At 32.1% G+C, this 20,030-nt stretch overlaps 1 protein-coding gene across 1 annotated transcript in view; it reads right to left on the bottom strand.

Moving 5' to 3' along the window:
* Positions 1–20,030, bottom strand: part of LOC139500147 (uncharacterized) — a 100,294-nt gene that overhangs the window by 30,757 nt on the left and 49,507 nt on the right. The window lies entirely within an intron of this gene.

Genomic DNA, 20,030 nt, shown 5'->3' with positions numbered 1-20,030 from the left:
ATACTAAGGATATAAACCAACAGTAAGTTGTATATCCGCAATAAAGTTGTAAACAAATCAATATGTATGTGATCAAATTATTAGAAAATAAAAACAAAAGTAGATTACACACAAACAAACGATTAAGATTTAAAATATATGAGTAAGTTAAAATATGATTATAACATAGAAAAAAACATACTCATTTATGTTGGAAAAACCTATATAAAACATACTTTTGAAAACTTATTTCCTTATTCTGAAAACATGTTTTACTAAGTCAAAACATACTTCTTAAATGCACATAGGCCGGTTGGTGACACATGGTTGCTAAATTCCACGACATTTGCTCTCTTGTGGATAGTTGTCCTATTAACTATCACACCATATCTACACATTTCTAAATTTATTTATTAAACTTGTATGTCACAAAACATTTCGAAGTAGTGTCTATAACAAGTCAAATATATATTTTCGACAGAGAAAATGGTCAACGTAACAAATCCACAGAGGCAACAGGACCGGGGGGGATTGTGTGCAAGTAAAGCAGATATGTTTTAGCCTTAGTCACTGCTATGTGTGCCAGAAACAAAGAATATGAAAAGAAAATAACAATTCATGAATTTGGTACGTCATCAAGAAAGACAAAGCCAAGAAATTGAATGCCAAAGGTGGATATGTATTTATCAAGACATTACATGTGCAAATAAAACTGTCAGGACCATGCTTTTTTTTCTTTGTTGTTTCACCTTTTAGAAAAGTATAGTTCCTACATTTTTGTACATCCATACCTCAATAGTATAGAGAAGAACGGTTAATTTTCCTTTCAGCAGATAAGTTCTTTGAGCTTGTTTTCAGTGGCAGTGAGCAACTTATAATACGATATTGTGTGTTTTATTATATGGTCGTGTTAGTGTATACTTCGTGGGTTTTTTTATTCTGTATATCGTGTTTATGGCATCAGGTCCTTTTCTTGTACCTATTTTGTTGTTTTTCTCTCTAAATTACACTTCCTTGATCGAAAAATACGTAAGGGGAATATTGAAATTAAATAAAACCAACACCAGTTCAACCGTGCCACATGATTACGAGTCAGTAGAAATAGATTATTAACCAATAGAAAAGTTTTAAACCAATAAGAGAATCATAAAATATTATGTAAATATATGTAGGTTGTAGTTTAAAAGTTATACGTTTTAAATTTACTTTTCTAAAATTCAGATAGTAAATGGTCGTTTTGCTCAGATAGATTGACAAAAGCCGTTTTTCATCATAAAATCGATCATTCCATCATCGGATGATTTTTATTTAACCAGAAATCCCATATCGTTCATCTTTTTACTCAACATTATGAAATGGAATGTGAAACCTTACCCCCAATTAGATAAATAGCAACGTATAATGTTAGTTCATTGACAAATTTAACGTGGTTTCCTTCACTATTGCGAGGAATTAAAATAATACAAACCTAAATATGTACGACTGTATTCAGTCAACCACTTGGCTTTATTTTAATATCTGCAAGCCATCCGTTCTGATATCTGCATTCCTTCTTCAAAACACAAGTTCATATTTCGATATGTTTATTTAAAAATCATAATCCATTGAAGTAAAATGCAAATATCGCAAAACCTATTTAAAAAGACTGTATACATGTATATTATGCAGGAAGAGACAAAAACTTAGTTGCGACAAATTCTTTAAAGGAACGATGATAGGTTTTCTAAACGTACCATACTATTATGAACATAGATAAATGCCTAAGATGATGATTTTCAGAATAGAAATTTCGTCTCAGTTGCATCAAATTATTATTGGTGTTGTCCATAGATAAGTAAAGAGTGTGTGCACATACCTTCAAGAGGTATTCACAATAAAGTGCAGCCACAATTTATAAAATTGAACCAAGGGTCTCGACGTTAAGCTAATGTTTGGTCTTGATCGTCAAGATGGTGATTAAAACACTTTTCACTTTAAAACGTTTTAATAATATATAGTGGCAACTGTGAATTTTTACTGTTAAGAGGAGATTCAGATAAAGATCCGAAGTTTACTACAGATGAACATTGAAAGGGTCAGTTTGTAAACATTGACTGGGATCGTATTCAAACAAATTGACTTCACTTTCTAGTAATTGTAATATTCATACAACTCATAATCGTTAATTTTGAAATAATTTTTAATGGAATGAGCGGCTACACATGCATTTGTGCACGTATTTTGAGTACATTATGGGGACAGAAGTTCAAACATTGGTTATAAACAAAACTTTAAAAAGTTTTAAAAGAAACATACACATTATCAGATTAAACACCTATCAATATCCCCACTGACCGGTTGAAAATGATTTATGCTGAAGAAGGACAAACACATGGCCGGATGGCAGACACCATGTCAATTAAAATTTAGTGTTTTGTTTAAGTAATACACGAACAAATAACGGAGACATTTTTCCATATTTACCTGTGCATCGTCCAATGATAGTGTGTCATTACTAAAGCAATAAAATGCGCAAGAGTCTTCCCGTCTTCACCGGCCTCCTACGCAGTTAATATAACTATCTATCAATTACAAATAAAACGACATATGTGTTAACAGGACTTTTTTGGTGCAATACCTTTGACACATTCAACCAAAACTTTTCAAAAATGTTGTTACTGATGACAAAGTGCATGCCAAGTTCCACATTCAGGACTTATGCTCCTTGATATATCGGGAAATGGCTCTTTGTAATGTAAACGTGCAATAAATATGACCCGTTCAAACAATGTTTTTCTAATTTCAATTTGTTGTTCCTTTTGACAAAAAGAAAGACAACTGCGATACGAACGATTTTCTTTTTTGTCGTGCAGGAGTTATGGGCTTCATAGACTGAAAATGACTTTTTATGTCACAAGAAGTCATAACTGCCAAATCGTCAATTGACCCCAAGTAGGAGTTTTTTTTTGCCCTAGAAAAACATTTTTTTTACCATATTTGCATATTTTGCAGAAGCTATGATTAAAAGACAGAAACCGTAAACAGCAGAAATGTTAAGATCATTGAGATGTACAAATAAGTCAACTTATTAATACATATTTATAGTAACTAATTTGTCAATTGACCCGTTATAGGAGTTATTGCCTTGAAAAACATATTTTCTCATTTTACGTTTTTCCGAGAATTTAGGATAAATATAGAGAAACTGTTAACAGCACAATAAGATCTACAAGCAAGTTCAATAGCCGATATTGTCAATTGATTCCTTATAGGCGCTTTTGCCCTTGAAGTAGTATTTTTACCTTTTATTTCACTTTTTGATAACGAATTCGACAGATACCGGACTTTTTGTTTGTTAATATCAATTGAAATTTTTCAAGTTAAAATTTATTCAATGGCTCATTATATTCATACGAATTGGACAGTTCCCATTAGTTGTAATGATAGTTTATATGGAATTAAAATTTACAACAAAATATGTAAAACCTTAGATTTCTATTTCTATCAATCTCTGCCTCGTATTTATTCTGTCGAGCAGGGATTCAGAATACCAGGTTATTTTCGGATATGTAAATTTACCAATTGTGTCTTATTTCCGATTGTAACATTTGAGTAGGGATTCGCTTTGTGGGTGATGTATGCATGACAGGAGATTCTTACCCTGTCGACCCGTATTGCTCTTTATGGAGTTCTTGTGACACCCTTTGTCAGATATTTTTATCTTGATTCGTATATTCTAAATCGATGTATGAGATTTGAATATCGGTCAACTATTGTTAGCTTTTATTTGAAAAGATGTAACTAATTGTTTCTCTCTATTTATCACAGAATTTTGCGATAAATAAAGGTAACAGTAGTATACCGCTGTTCGAAAGTCATAAATCGATTGAGAGAAAAACAAGTCCGGGTTACAAACTAAAACTGAGGTAAACTCATCAACTATAAGAGGAAAACAACGAAACAACAGAAACACTGATAAACTACGCTTAACAGTTTATTCTTTTTTTTTTATATTTGAAGTATAACTGAAAATCATTTTTAAATTTAGTATCTATGATTAGCTCTTATCATCAAAGTGATATTAGCATCTTCTGCCATGTTGTAAAAAAAAACAGAACACCATCGGTTTAGATTTATTTATCAAATAGTCAAATTTTAAGACAAGAAGGCGATTCATTAAAAAAAATGTTTATTTAAATTAACAAAATCCTCTGTTTTTTTCTTATACTTTAAAAAGTGTTTACCTAGACTGAACATCTGATTTGTATTTAAAAAAAAATAATATCAAATTTACCGACATATAAGATTAGGACTCAAATATTTCTTATAAAAAAATGTAAAATATGTTTTCTATGTTTTGATTTTGTTGAAACATTTTTAAGAGATATCTTCCTGTACTTTTTAGTTTGACATTCAGTTTTCCATTTATATAATCACGATATTACTACATTTAACAAAGTATGAGAACGGTCTGCCATCGGTTGTTCATATCCCATTACAACATTAAGTAAACCTTTGCGAATATGAAAAAACTCCCTAATAAATCAAGCTCAAACGTTCATAATGATAAAAAATAAAATTGAGAATGGAAAGGGATAATGTGTCAAAGAGACAACAACCCGACCAAAGGCCACCATGGGTCTTCAACACAGCGGAAAAATCACGCACCCAGAGGCTCGCTTCAGCTGGCCCATTAACAAAAATGTGTACTAGTTCAGTGAAAATAATGTATAGATGTACCTGATTGATTAATATGCTCTTCGCATCTCCCAGGTAGCAAATATTTGTTGTCTACACATTGACCCTGTGAATTAGATTATGTGTTGTTTCATTGAATGTAGTCCACGAGTAAATTGTGTCATTCAATTCTAGTTTCTGCTGTAAAGTGATATCGTGTAAACTTTCAATTTCGCATGAAAATGTCCGCCTAGTGTTTACAAGTTCATTTTCCAACTTTTGCTTTTGTCCTCTCAGGAACGCAATTTCTTGCTCGTCACCAACAACTCTTTGAAGCAGAGAATTATAATTTTCTTTCATTAGGCAAACTTCTTTTTCCATATCTGTAATTTTCGTCTCCTCACAGTGTTCATCCACAGAACTTTGTTTTCTTGTACCAAATACATATCGAAAGGAAGAGAATGACAGCAATGAAAATACCACAACTGACCACTTTTTCATTTCAAAAAATATGTCATGTATTTCTACATTTACATGTAATTCGCAATCTTCTTATTTTCATTTTAAACACCTTATATAACAAATGAAATGCGGGCACAAATGAGTATGGTTGCTTAAAAGAAAATAAAGTTGTTTGCAAGATGAACGACAGTTAATAGTAAAATACAAATAAATAAAGTTTTACTAAAAACGTAACAAAGTCGTATAAAATGATATTTTTGAACGGATGCAATAATAATAAAAGTTGGTCAATGAACCTCTCACTCGTCTTTTAAAAGATCGAAACTATGATTAACTTGAAATACATCACGATATTTGAAATAAAGGTTTAACATTGCTTAAGCTTGTTCTCAGAACACTTGAGTTGAATACAGTGTACTTGTAGACTACTAAATCATCAAGTTTAATGATATGCTATGTTGAAATGAAAAAAAAAAAGTATTATTTTGTTATTAATGGCGGTTTTTAAACGAATGATATAGGTTTCGGCGACCAAGTGACAATTAAATAAGATGACGTTTTACAGACGCTAAAAATCTTTTTTTTTTAATTTCAAAATTTGATGCAATTAGGTTTACTCGTAGAAAAACTGTGAAATAGTTATCATTTGAGTGGTACTAAATAACTTAAATATTCAAAGTGTTATATATATATAGAGAGATACCAACAGGAACCCTCAAACTCTGAAACTGACATTATGATCATGCTTGATTTCTTGATAGACAGCACATTTGATAAAGTTTGGAGTACGTGTTTTTTACCTTCTTCAAAAAATCAAACGTCATTTTCCAGGTAACCAACCTTTTGTCGACGTAGTCCCTGCCTCATATGAGACGTACTTCATTCAAAGCTTCTTTGGACGACTTAAAAGAAGCTAGCATTATCCTCTTGATGTCCTCTCACTTAATAATTCAATGTTTTGTGACTTTGTTAAATGTATCTATTCGTTCGAACTTGAAATAAAGGATACAAAAGATAAGTTTGCCCAATATCGTGACTTTCACCTAAAAATTGACAATGAGGGTAGGTTGAGAGCTACGATTTACAACTGTTCACACATCGTTGTAAATATAATGGAATATGTTGCGACTGTCATACAAATATGAGGTTTAGCTAGCTTTAAAACTAGGTTTAAATCACCATTTTCTATATAACAAAAAATGCCTGTACCTAGCCAGAAATATGACAGTTGTTCATTCGTTTGAATTGTTTGAGCTTTTGATTTTGCCATTTGATACGGGCTTTTCCGTTAAAATTTTCATCAGAGTTCAGTATTTTTGTAATTTCACTTTTCACAAATAAACCTAGATATATATGTCCATGCATTTGAGACTCAAGAGCAGTAAGGCCTCAAGTACCTTTATTATATATTAATATATTTACGTATACAGAAATATTTACCGTGAACAAGAGTGATACAAATTAACTAAATGACTCCTTTGATGAGAACGTAAATTATACAGGTATTAAAAATTATTATTACGTGTATTAATATCGTGATAAGAATACAAAAAAAAATCTTTAAAAACATTAATTTTAATATAAAGTAATCAAATACTTATGGATGTACTTAAATGAAATTTAAAACATCAAGAATATTACATGTATAATTCAGAAAAGCAATGGTAAAGGAACAAAATAGGCCTATAATATGTATAGGTCATGGAGCTACTTTTCGAGATATTTTACTTTTAAAAAATTGCATGAAAAGTCTGACTCGGACTTTTGCCTTATAATATCAATGATATTATCAAATTAAAAGAAAAAATATCTAGAATCTACTTAAACTTTGGTAAATGACCTTTTTTGAGCTATTGAAGTCTTATATGAAAAGGAAAAAAAAGGGTTTTATGGAGCAAAATATTTACCCTTTATACATGTAGTAGGAAACAAATGAAGGAGTCCGCACATTTGACAAAATTCCTAAAACCTCATCTAAATAAACCATTAAGACTTATTGATTTGCTTTCAGTCGTTGTCTGACTCTCAATAAATTGATTGTAAACGGTTACAGAGTTAAAAATATATTATTATGAATGTTTAAAATATTTGTTTCCTTAAATGAATTGATTTTCAAACAAATGTAAAATAGGAAAAGAGAATGATCTGGATGCTATAATGAAATAAATGATAATCATAGTGTATATCATATGTTATACACACTTGTGGACAAAACAAATAATTACCTTCAAAGTTGATAAATGAAATATAGACTGTTATGTTTTACAATGAGAATTTACAATTTTAGTTTTTGGGTCACTTTTATTTATTTTCCTATTAACACGATTGCTTATGAAAAAGAACAGTTAGTTATTGTAATAGAAAAATAAAGAATATGAGGTCTCCATTCATAACTTAAAATCAGTACATGCACAACAAAAAACACACAAAAGCAAAGGAACAGCGCTTTTATGGCTGTTCTTCACCGGGTCTTTATTCATGATAACAAAGCTTTATGTATAATTGACAAGTTCAAAGTAGAAGAGCAGTTCTTTATTGCTGTTTTCTATTCATGAAGTCTCTTTTAAGAAGTAATTAACGTATTTATGTAACAATAGTTATAAAACGGCTGAATTTTTATGTGTTTAATGAAAAGGTGAGCGCATGTTTGAAGTAAAACTGCTGTGAGGCTATTTATGTATCGATATAAAAAAAGAAAACCCCTTTTAGGCCTCAATGAAAAAATATTCTGCAATAACATTACACATATGTATTTATCAGAATACATAAACTCAGAAAGAATATCACAATATATTAGAATTCACAGCTAATATTAGTTCAAGGTATTTATTTGTGAGTGCATTTCTTTTCATTACCTTTATACATATTTTAATCATAAACTGGATAAACAAAAGAAGTATTACACTTGTCATGTGTATACTTAAATAAAAACATAACAATCAAAACTTCTTCAAACCTACTGAATTATTTGCAAATAATGAAATGTTTTTAGTTATGGACCTCATAATTGTAGAAATTAAGGACAACAATAATCATTTGTCAATTGTCGTTAGCCTTTGTACCATATCACTTGTCAAATCCTGCCTTCTAATTATAATGATATTCATAACATATTAACCTTGAAACAGAACAAATTTTTATAAAGTTTCGAAAGAAAACTTTAAAAATAAGTGGAGGAAACTATTTCATGTATTTTCCCGGTGGTACTTCAGTTAAATATTATTTGCACTTAATGCTAAATAACTGCATCTTTGTGTCGCTATGACCGTTTTAAGAGTTCAAAGTTTCAGTTTCTGTGTCACTCAAAAGTCTGATGCATGCACAAGTTTAAGAACTTTTACCGACTAAATCATGATTTTTGAAGATGTTTTTTCAGTACATGGAAATTGGTATTTTAAAGTTTGTGCATTTACACATCTTTAGTAACAACCGCTTCTTTTCTATGTATGTTAAACCGTCCTTGGACACTACCTGCTACTTTCCATAATAGTCCCCTTGCCAATGTTAACTTGACTTTTTCTTTCTTTATGAAAGATGATCTGTTGCGCTGAACCTATGCATTTGTTAAATAGGACAAATTAAAATTAAACTTGTTCAGTGTTACTGGTGTCTCCTGTTTGCTTCTGTTGTTCAATGATTTTTTTTTACAAACAATGACAAACAAGGTCGGGTTTTATTTACAAATTTTCTAAATTTATCAGGGAATCTATTTTTGTAAAAAAAAAAAAAACCTAGTCAAGTACTGATTTTATAAAATCACTTTTCAGTTCAGTGATTCCTTAAAAATAATAAAAATAAAATAATAATAAAAATGTTCATATAACAACCCAAATATGTTAATATGTGTATACATAAAGTATTCTAATTTGCTGTTTTGGAAAAAGAAAAAAAGTGATGGTCGATTACACAATCAAAAGTCAGGTCCATTTGAAAAGTGTTTAATACAACGATCTAACAAAATCAGACTTTTCCATGGTCTGCTCAAAAACTGTCCTAATCTCAGGACCGGGCAGTGGCATACCTATCCACATACTACTGTGATCTGGGTCATACTTGGAAATCACTGAATTATTTTTGGTAAGGAAGGCATCCATCTCTAGTCAACAGACTCACAAAGGTTATTTTTTGTCCGACTATTTGTGACGTCGTTGCATTTAATCAATTATAATTTTTGTAAATTCAGAAAATAATGCATGTATTTGTTATTGGGAATCACTGATTACTGGTAAAATCAGAATTTGATTAATGCAATTGAAAACATTTTGTGAAGAAACATAACTACTGAAATTAGAGTTTTTTTTGTTGTTTTGAGTACTGTTAGATCGTACTGTGTGTCGTCTGTCTTTTTGTGATACTTATTTTTGTTTTGTGTTCGTTTTGATGGGTCACTCATAATGCAATTCGATTTTATAGATTGTTATATGTTCTTCTGCTACATAACTTTTCTATTTCATTGGAGGGTTGAACTCTTACAAATATGTTTCAACCAGCAGTATTCTGTAAATCTTTGTTCCAAGTCATGTGCCTTGGTTACAGTGGTTGTCGTTGGTTGTTATCATATTTGTTTTTCTTTTATTGTATTCTACATTACATCTTACCGTTGGCATGGTTTATTTTATTATTTGATTTTTTGCGTTTTTGTTTATAGCTTATTAAAAGGTAAGGATACTACTCATTGGTGAAGACTTTACCTTGACCCAAAGTTGCATACGTCTTCTAAAGTTGGTGTCTAGAGGATAGTTGTCAAATTAGATATCATACAACATCTTTATTTTGATACAATCAATCAAATGTCATATAACTTGACCCCGAACAAACCGATGTTCTATCCATTTCGGCGGAAAATAGAAGCCCAAATTTCTCCCCATTTTTAGGTCCACTTACAAAGGGCATGACAGATGGTTGTAATTCAATAAACCAATAACCCTTACGTAATTTACATACAAGACACTGCCGATCATTTAACAACCTAGTATACAATTAATGTTTAGGTTGTATAAGATATTATTTCTAGAGACATACATATTTTGCCAGGAATTGTCAAGACTTAACAAAACAAACAAATTACTGAAAGGGAATAAGAAAATTTAGGACATTGCTTAAACAAAGTTCATCTCTTTACCGGAATAGGTTCAGTAAATTAGAATTATGAAGTTTTTTCGTCTTTTAAAAATTGAAAATAAAAGCAATGTTACTGCTTGATTTGTTACATTTAAAATTAAAATTAAATGTACACATTTCTGTCCAATGAAAATTTATGTAACACAATTTGTTTATAAGACTCTGAGGTAATGCTGGATTTTCTAACAAGAATTAGTTAAAATTGGATTATCTCAAATAATTCTAAGATAATCTCAAACTTTTGTCAAATAAACACTGATTTTTTAAATTTATTGATATAAACCGGAATTTTCTCCAGCTAATGATTTTTTGTTACCTTTTCTCTAGGAAATTCCGGATTTTTGTCGGATTCAAATAAACTTGAGACAATCTGGGTTTAAAGGCATATCATACTAGTATATCTGAGATAAGTTATGATTAACTAGTTATAGTGGTTATGGCGTGACATTCTGAATGACAACAAAAAAGCAATGTCTGTAACACTATTCATGACAATTATTTTTACTATTCACGACTTTTATTATAAGACGGTCTAAACCCCAAATCATGTATGATTTAGATGACAGTGATAGTTGTTGGCCTTTGTGGTTCAGGTGGTCTGGTCGGTCTGGTCGGTCATGGCGTGTAAGGCCTCTGTGTTTGTCTTTGTGTATAAGGTCTTGGTGTAGTTCTTGGTCTTGGTCTTGGTGTAATTGCTTGTCCTTCTTTTATGATATCAATACCACTATTAATTCCATTCCCATTATGCATTTGGGTAATATACTGCATTAAGCTGACACGGAGAAGTAAATTTGTCAATTCTTCACGTATAATATCTGAAAAGTATCCTTTGGATTATATGTACTATTTATAAATTTTCTTATATAAAATATTTTAAATAAGAGAGGACAAATATAGGGGCTAATCCATATAAAAATATTCATAATTTGACCAAATAATTTACCAAATTTAGGTCATTGAATTAAAAAAAAAAGTATTTATTAAGAACAGGTCATGAATGATTATTTCTAATGTAACATCATAACGTCCGTAACGTTTATTTTGATTGGATAACGTCACAAATGTTCATGTCATCAATTCACAGTTGACGCTATTAAAATGTACACACAAACGTAAAACGACGTATGGCAGATTTTAAATGTATGATTTGACGCAGTTACATTAGGAAGGAGATAACAGTATTGTATTTTAAGCTCCGACAACATCAATTGGTGATTTAATGGTCGCAAATACCTGTTTACTGGCTCTGCTAAGGCGTGGCCAGTAAACTTATTTGCACCCATCAAATCACCAATTGGAGCTTAAATTACAAAACAGTTATCTCCTACCTGTTGTATTCATGGTCTTCAAAGGAAAGAACCTCTAAAAAGCAGAATCGAAAGTTTCAAGACCTTTTACCATAGAATCTAGACCGCGTACTGTTGTTATTCTTTTGTTTTTTATTGCCATGACATTGTCAATATAAAAAAGATGTGGTATGAGTGCAAATGAGACAACTCTCTATCCAAGTTACAATGTATGAAAAGTTACCAATTATAGGCGAATAAATTGGAATAGCACAGTCTTTCATTGACCACAAAGTCTGTTGGTTGCAACAAATCTTGTAACTTAAAACTAAACAAGACAAAGTTGAATAAGCAGACAAACGAACCTTACATAGAGAATAGGTGATAAAGCAACCACATCTAAAAAGAAAACTAGACATAGCTTTCCGTTCAGTCCACCAATAATCCGTCTGTGTGCTTCTTTTGTAATGTCTTTCTCATTAACGGGAAGCTTAATACAAGAAATTATGATACAAGAGATGATTATTCATTTCCTATCGTTAATTATCAATTTTTAGATGGTTACGTTCCCTTGTCACCATCTTATGGTGTTTATATATCTCAACTTGTACGATTCGCTCGTGTATGTAACAACGTATTAGATTTTAGCGAGAGAAATTTATGTATAACTGAAAAATTATTACACCAGGGTTTTCGATATCACAAACTAGTCAAAACATTTACTAAATTTTATCATCGGTATAAGGAAATAATTCGTAAATATAACTCAATATGCAGACATCTTATACGTTCAGGTATTTCACATCCAATCTTTTATGGTAATATTCTTTACAAAACACAAAAATATCAGTATTCACCTCAAAAGCTTACAAAACCTTTAAACAGACTTATTAAAAAAGGCATATAGTCACGATACTGTTGTCAGGTCATTAAAGATTGCATATTTTGGCTTTAATATTGATTCACTTATGGGGTCTTTGCATCGGAACTAAACACATTTATTTGTTGGCTTGGCACGGGTTATGTTCTTCTCATATGTTTTATGATAGTATGATACTAAACATCTAACGGGAGGGATTGTGCCTGATATTCATATGATGAAGACATAATCTTTCCATCAGTTTAATTTAGGTCTGGAGCTGGCATGTCAGTTAACTGCTAGTAGTCTTTTGTTATTTATGAATTATTGTCATTTCATCTATTTTCTTTTGTTACATCTTCTGACATTGGACTCAGACTTCTCTTGAACTGAATTTTAATGTGTTTATTGTTATGCGTTTACTTTTCGACATTGGCTAGAGGTATAAGGGGAGGGTTGAGATCTCATAAACATGTTTAACCCCGCCGCAATTTTGCGCCTGTCCAAAGTCAGGAGACTCTGGCTTTTGTTAGTCTTGTATGATTATTAATTTTATTTTTTGTATATAATTCGGAGTTTAGTATGACGTCCATTATCACTGTACTAGTATACATATGTTGTAAGAGGCCAGCTGAAGAACGCCTCCGGGTGCGGGAGGTTTTCGCTACATTGAAGACCCATTGGTGGCCTTCGGCTGTTGTCTACTCTATGGTCGGGTTGTTGTCGTTTAACACGTTCCCCATTTCTTTTCTCAATTGTATACACATATAAAAGTGAAATCGACTACGTGTTCACACATTTTAAATATCAGGCAACCGAAAACTCTGAATGACAGTTTAAGTTACAATTAAGCGTTTGCAGAAATGTAAACCATCTTAGAATTATATTATTCAATAAATAACTGCATGTATGAATTGTATTTAGTGACGTATATGCTAAAGACAGAAATCATTGTTTTTTTAAAGTTAAATAACTCATTTTTTGGGTGAAAAGATCAGATTATGCTCACTTGAAACAGACTTGTTTTGCAAATAACGAGAGAGAAAGGGGGTAGCTAATCGTACCTAATCTCTGTTAGTTTTTAAATACTTTCAGATAAGAGCGGCGGGCCACCTGATCACCTCTCCCCCTCCAGACACCCCCTCGTATCAACACGCCTTGTCAGGGACTGAGAAAAAAGGAAGTCTTAAGAAGGTCATTCAGAAAAAAATACACGACTTTTACGAGTTCCAAATGTGAAACCAGCCATTATAAACTTTACAGACACCATCACGAGTTGGTTTACCGTTATGGAATAATCATTTCACAGATGATACCAGATATGTTCCGTATGTCGTAATTACAATGCACTTCCCTTTTCACCACGAATGTGACCTACCGAATTAGATTATGTATCGGGTTTGTAATAACATGAACAATACGACGGGTGCCACAGGTGGAGCAGGATCTGCATACCCTTCCGGAGTACCTGAGATCACCTCTAATATTTGGCGATGTTCGTGTTGCTTATTATTTAGTTTTCTATGTTGGGTCTTGTGCACTATTATTTGTCTGTTTGTCTTTTCATTTTTCAGCCATGGCGTTGTCAGTTTATTTTCATTCTATGAGTTTAACTGTCCCTTTGCTATCTTTCGCCTCTCTTTTGTGGGAAAAGAACGACACTGAAATATACAAATCTGAAAATCTGAAAATGATGGATTTCTTCGCTGCTACATAAATCGTGGGAGACGTCATTGCATTGGTAGCTTTAAACTGGTACACGTTTCTCGCAAGAATAGCCTACTAGAAGGGTAATCACAAATCACCCTGAAATCCGTTATATTTCTAGTTCTAGGGTGCAGTCGTGAGAAACAATGAGATCTTTGAGCTAATGGCTGTTTATAACTGCGAGTACTCTCAGATCTGTACTTAGTGTGCCTTTTTCGTAGAGACATACAATTACTGGGCCAGGTCCACTCTATTTTTTGTTAGATGTATTTCTATGTGCATCCAACTCATGAGTTAAGCCTTTTTCAACTAGTTTTTATAGTTTGTTCTAATGGTGTAATGTCCCATGTTCAGGGGCGGGTTCGACTCCAATTAAAATGTTTAACCCCGCCTCATTCTGTATGAACCTGTCCCAAATCAGGAGCCCTTAATGAAGGGGTTGTCGTTTGTTTTTTTGTTACTTATTTGTATTTAGTTCAGTTTTTGGTACATTAATGAGGCCTCTATTCTTTTGGTTTAAATTGTTTAACATTTGTCATTTCGGAGTCTTATAATAGCTGACTGAGCGGTACGGGCTTTGCTCATTGGTGTAGACCGTACGGTGACCTATCGTTTTTAATTTCTGCGTCATGTGGGCTCTTGTGAAAAGTTGTATTGCCACATGAGCATTCATACCACATGTCCTTTTTTTTATATTGTATTGTTACGTTCGGTTGCATTTCTTGGAAAATATGATAGAGTCATGTCTGTTTTAATGTTTTAATTTTCAACAAGTGATGTGAACAACATTGCATCTGTGAATAACATAAAGTAGAACAAAGTATTTACATAGCATTTTTATATCAATCAATATCTCAAATTCCACATTTCAAATACTAAATCAACAATCCGATGCACACATACTTACAGCGAAGCAATCAACAGCTTTTTAGAAAGCTCAAACTTGTAATTTTTTTAAATTTCAAAATGAATATCATTGATACATTTTGTTTTGATCTATGTAAAAAAAAGCGTTTACCAGAACGTAATAGGTGTTTGCACATAACATTATAGGTGTTGGCACACAACGTAATAGATGTTTGAATATAATGTAATAGGCATTTGCACATAACGTAATAGGTGTTTGCACATAATGTAATAGGTATTTGCACATAACGTAATAGATGTTTGCACATAATGAAATAGGTGTTATACATAACATTATAGGTGTTTGCACAAAATGTAATTGGTAATTGCACATGACGTTATAGGTGTTTGCACATAACATTAACGATGTTTGCACATAACATTCACGATGTTTGCATAAAACGTATAAGCTGTTTGCACATCACGTTAAAAGTGTTTGCATATAATGCATAGTGTTTGAACATAAAGTAAAAGGCATGTGCACATGACGTAATGAATGCTAACAGAGAGTATCAGTTGTTCGGCAAAATGTATATGAACTATACCATGAAGTATTAGGTTTTTTACAGGAGAGACATATGTATAAACACAAAATAAAGCTGCTAGACTATAATATCATGATGTTTCATAGAACAAAGATGTATCAAAACAAGTTGTCTAGAACATTCAGCATAACAATCACATTTGAGACAGGACGCAATTATTAACTGACTAACGTAAAGGAAGAATAGACACAACATAGAGTAAATATGAAAGAATGTACAGGTGGTTGATCATAAAGTTTGGAGGTATTCAAAGAATATAGTAGTTACAGCATAATGTAATGCCTATTGCACACAACAAAGTTCAGCAATGACATATCATACAATTGTTTGACCAAACAAATAACAAAATTGACATCACACAGAGATGCAGTATCAGGTAATAAAGGGCACCTGCACATTATATTAAGAAGACATGACAGGACTAAAGGCAACACGACAAAACACATTTAATATTTACACTATAAGACAGTCCCGGCGTTCCATAGTTTTTGACACATCTTTTTTGAACTTTTGGTCCTCGATACTGTTCAACTTTGTACAGCCCGTAAAGGAGAAGTGATCGAATTGATGTTTCTTTACCGTCAAAATTAGCTACGTTATCAACAAACTTAATTGAGTAGTGTCCGAACTATTGGTACTTTAACGTTAAAAAGATTGGCAATGCTGAAAAACCTTCATGTGTCGATAATCAAGTTTAATACCGATAATATTGAAAATAATTCTAATAATATGAAACAAAATATGTCCATGCACCATTTCGATTGGGCGAAAAGTAGTCATTTCTTCAAAGTCAGAACGTGTCCCGGATTGTCAGGTCTCGAAATTTAGGACGGGAAAAAGCCCGCCGAAACTTTGGTTTTTAAATCTTTTTTTCATGTAGAACGGTGTGAATTATTCAGCTTGAAGCAAGAAAACTCTTCGATCAAACGAAGGAATCTCCGGTGTTAATTTACCAGAAATACACATACATTTCAATTAAACAACTTAGTGCTAAAACACATCTGCTAAGGCACGTTACATTTGATTTTAAGGAGGGGAAAAGGGGGTATATAGTTTTAAATCTCTGAATATTTTAATAACCGCTTCGCTGGTCAGATTTTTATGCCCCCGCCTTGTCAAATATATATCGGCTTGTGTATGTCGGATTGGTTTCATCTTTGGTCTGAAGCTTTCTCAAGGTGAATTGTACCGTGTCTCCCCTTTTGGAAGTACACCACTAATTCATGGTCCCATTGCTTTCTATGTTAAATTCCTCCGTTTCAAGCAGGCACACCTCTTTTATTTTAAGTTCAAATAAAGTGGCAATCATTGCATTTCAAAGCAACACTTTATGGTGTCTTGTACTGAAAAAATCAACATACCTTGCATGGCATATAAGAAAGAACTGGTTCCCGGAACTTCAGATGTACCAAAACAGGTACTTCAGATCTGACAAACAGACAAAATGTACCCTCTTTTTAAAATTTGGTGCAGTTTTTTTAATATTCAAAACTAAAAGTCCAAAAGTGTTCTACAATGATCACCAGTCCTTCAGCTTTCATTTGATACCAAAAATACCTAAATATTCTACATATTTTGAAAGTTACACTCATGCGTAGGAACTATTTTGTGTTAAAAATGTACTACTTTCTGGTATGTGCTTTCTGGCCGGGCCTGAATTAGTGGTGTTACACATTTTCATGTCTGTCATTCGTCTACTTCCTGTTTGGCGGGGGCATCTGTGTCTCATAGACACATTTTCCCTGTTTTCTATTACAGTTTATACAGGAAAATTATGTTGACAATTTTTTTTTCATGTGACAAAATATTGAGGCAGCAGATTTTTTAAGTCAAAATCAAGGTCAGAATATTGTTTTCTATAAACTACCAGGCCCCTTCCTCCATGAAAATTATATGGTCCGTGGCAAAAATAAAAAATTCCCACATGTTCAACTTCAAAATTTGACCAGAGTCTATTTTAAACTGTCGGATAATATACTAGGTTAACATAGAAAATGTCCTGTATGGGACGATTCTGTACTCATACTTCACGCGTAGTTGAGTACAAGTGTCCTCGTAGTGAACGCACCCGACTACGCGTGCAGTAAAAAGTGTACTCTTACGTCGGATACCGGGCAGTTTCTTTGTTATATCTGTACTTTATCAAATACATGTGCATCTTCATATTTACTTAATATGAAATAGGTAAAAATTATTGCTGAAAGCATGTTCAGGGTTTCTTTCTTGTGTATGATTATATAATTTTTTTTCACATGCCTGAACTAATTGACGATAATGTAAGGTGCTCTATTAGAAAAACAATTAATTTCTAGTTCGGGTTTGAAAAAGAAATTTCGCCTTTTCTTGAGCCTGTTTTGTACATTTAGTTTAACAGATATGATCCAATGGAAATTTTCACATGGAACCTTCGGTAAAAAGGAAAATGAAAAGATATGGGGTAATTTACAGAGAGACCACACTCCATCCATGAGAAAAACGGAGGGAATTTAAAAAGCTAGAGGTCTCCACAAGGCTTTCAACAAGGGTGGAATCTCACTCCTTCTGAAAAGCTCTAAATCGCCCCAACGTGTACATACGTTTGGTCATCAAGAAGTTCTGGATTTTTTTTTTTGTGTGACATAAACATTCAATTCGGATTTGAATTTAATTTAGCGAAACATTTCCGTACATTAAATCTTAGGACGGTCAGAACATTTTAAGGACGCAACAGATCGAAGTACAATATTAAGTAGTACATAGATGTGCAATAATTCAGCTTCCTGTACATGTTAGTGAAGTTCTAAATTTTGAATGTTGATTTCTTTAAAAAAAAACACCATTTTTTTACAATAAAAAATCTCAAAATGTCCGTTATCAATGAAAAAGTTTGACCATGAAAAATCACATATCTAAGAGACGCAGTCGTTTAATTTATTATAAGAAAGTTTCAGTATATCATGTCAAATTTCTTTAATTTGAGAGTTTTCCTTTAGTTACAAATGTAGTTCCATGTGTGATGGTGAAATAAAAATTATATGAAATTGAAAATGAATGAAAGTAACCCCAATTAATTATGTTTTGGCCAAATAAAAAATAACATTTTGAGTAAATGTGAGGTACAAATGGACCAACACATACCTTAAAATGAAGACAAAAAGGTCCATCTGTGGTATTTGTCATCAAAAATCACATTCTTCAACTATAAGTAGGTAGATGAGAAATATTTAATCATTTTTTGGAACATACTATATTTTATCATGATGCGGCTTGATTTGGATTGTTCGAAGAAATTTTTCTCGAATCGCTGAAGATGTCGTATTACATTATGATACTTTTTTCAAACTATTAACTTATCATGACAAAACTTGACAATAATGCTTGAAATAACCAGTATTACAAAGGAAAACAAATCTTTTTCAGTTTATTTAACAAAAAAAGTCTTCTTTAGTTGGTGTAATATGTAAATTTAACAAAGACCTATAAGGGAAATAAATGGTTGCATGATTATATCACTTTTAATTGGTAATTCTAGATTTGATAGACTTAATTTCACGTACAGAAATACCATTGAATAACTGTCATTTGGATGGTACTAAGTACCATTCAAAGGGTTATTCCTGCAGCTCTTTTAGACATAAACTAGCATAAGGAAGTTTTGGTTTTCCTGTTAAGACTTGACCCTGTTATGTTTTATCTATATCAACTTACATATTTTTTGCCTATTTTAAAAAAGTATTGAAGTCTCAATTTTAGAAGACAAATGTCGTTACAAAAACACATGACGTGCGTACAAAAATAAATATATGTATTTAGCGTTTGTTTGGTTTTTTTTATTCTGTTCTTAATTTTGTGTTTCTTTCTTATTTCGTTATGATACTTGTGTCTTGAAATTTTTATCATCGGTGGGTTTGTTTTCCTTGCGAGAACATTATATTAAAGTCATCTGTTTGGTTTTTTATTACTACAATGCAGGATAAACATCTGTCAAGAGCAATTGCAAACACATTTGCAGTTGGTTAATTACATGAATTATGCTTAACTTTTCATTACTAGTAAATGACTTTCATAGTTCACGTTTGGTTTTTCCCAAACAGTTATGAATTCAAGACTATTTAGAAATTGACATAATGAAAGCTTCTCGTTTAATAAGCTTTGGAGACCTAAAACTTTTAAAATCTGTTACATTTTGTTTCTCTTGGAGGGTTGTCTTCTTTTCGATCATCACTTAAGGTGGTAGACCTTGGTTCAGGGAGATAACTCTTTAAATCAGTTATGTGTTTTTGAAAGTCAAGTTTCATCAATGTTTTTCAAGCATTTACCTGAAACAGATTGGAAATAATCTATGTAACCTAGAAGCTAAGAATATATTTATGAAAACGGTTGACACAAACGTACTGACGATTTTAAGAGTTATTTCCCTTAACCTAGGTCTACCTCCTTAATAGACATTAATTTTGTGTGTGTATGTGGAATGCTATCTAAATTAGGAAAAGCCCACATCTCCTTTTAATTAACAAAGTTAAGCCATGA

The sequence above is a fragment of the Mytilus edulis genome, chromosome 13 (assembly GCF_963676685.1).
Source record: "Mytilus edulis chromosome 13, xbMytEdul2.2, whole genome shotgun sequence".
Taxonomy (NCBI): domain Eukaryota; kingdom Metazoa; phylum Mollusca; class Bivalvia; order Mytilida; family Mytilidae; genus Mytilus; species Mytilus edulis.
Note: the sequence above shows the minus strand (reverse complement) of the source record. Positions and strands in the feature narration are given on the sequence as shown.